Source organism: Anneissia japonica, unplaced genomic scaffold (assembly GCF_011630105.1).
Source record: "Anneissia japonica isolate Jap-2015-1 unplaced genomic scaffold, ASM1163010v1 scaffold287754_len4335492_cov202, whole genome shotgun sequence".
NCBI lineage: Eukaryota > Metazoa > Echinodermata > Crinoidea > Comatulida > Comatulidae > Anneissia > Anneissia japonica.
This window is the reverse complement of record NW_022705543.1, coordinates 3055353-3056928: the sequence shown is the minus strand read 5'-3', so window position 1 is coordinate 3056928 and position 1576 is coordinate 3055353.

Here is a 1576-nt window from a genome sequence, read left to right as displayed (position 1 = left end):
GTCTTCACGGCAGGAGATCCCTGGTTCGAACCCCGGTTGGGACAATTTTTTTGCACTCGCAGATTTCTCTACTTTACCGTCTAAATAGACAAATTAAAATTAAAGTTATATGACCGAAACTATTTGTTTTTCTTCTCTTTTGTGGGGATAACCCACCTTTATTTTCCATTGTCTCTTTTTTTCAATAATTTTCTGTTATATACTTATCTATATTCCCTTAAGTGAATAATATGAAACTCATTGAGTATCCTCATATTTACGAAAGTTACATTTTTCATTTTTTCGGCCCTTTGAAAGTTTCACAATGCACAAATCTTTAAGCAGAATTCGCTCACTCAATCATGATACAAGTTATGAATACCATCTATTTGCAATTACATTTTTTGTTTTGTTTTGTTTTGTTATTTTGATTTGTTTTGTTTTTTTAACATAAAATCTGTCCATAAAGTACTGACGTTTAATCTGTATTAACTTTTATGGACATACTCCATCATGAATTATATACGTCACAATAGGTAGGCCCTATTATTTACAATTTTTTAAAATTTCTGTTTAAATAAAATTACGTCCCTTGTGTTCATGCTTCCAAAAGAATTTCTTATGAACGGACGTTAAAACTATGGTATCTTGAGTACATGTCACCTTGTGTCAAATCATACGTACACTCCATCGTGAATTATGAAATACGTCACATCATATTTTTCTGATATATGCATTTTTTCCCTTGTGTGTAAGCATCCCAGCTTCATTTCTAATAGGTAAATCAATAATATAATATAACGAAACGTTTTCGAATCAGAGGCTGATGAAACCAGCATTACGCCAACAATCAAACAAATGAAAAACAGTAAATCAAATATGGTTACATTACATTATAAATAGCTTTAACAACATTATTTAACTGTAATAATTTCAATCGTATTTTTTTATGTTTTATATTTTAATTGAAGTAATTTAATTAAGTAACTCAGACCATTACACAGAAGATATAACCCATAACTTGTCATTAAAAAAATCAATCAATTATACATCAAAAACGTTCGATTTTTTTATTCTATCAGTTATGTCCGGTAAATGATAATATTCATATTATACGGTATTTATTTTTCATGTTTTCCTTTTTGTTCTAAGATAAAGTCAATTAAATACAATAAGGGACACATGAGTGTAAATTAAACAAAAAAAAATAATGTGTACGTGATGTATCATGGTTTTGGATACCCTATACATGCACACAACAATACCCATTATAACTAACTTGAGGATAGTATTCTGCACTTTTTTCCATATTCTTTTACCCCTTACATTATTTATAAAAAATTCACATTTTATTCTTAATAATACAGAGTATTTAAAGGAGATCCAGAAACATTTAGTATGTGCTTTGTTCAGAGAATATAAAATCCTATTTTTGTAGATTGTGTATGCAGCTGAAGAGTAAATACAGTCGGATACTACAACTCCTGATCCAAGCACAAGTTTTTTGAAAGATACAAACTACTTGTTACCTGTTTGTATTAATTTTCAAGTAAAAATTGAGGCAAATTTTTACCTGTTTTTAAATACAATATATATA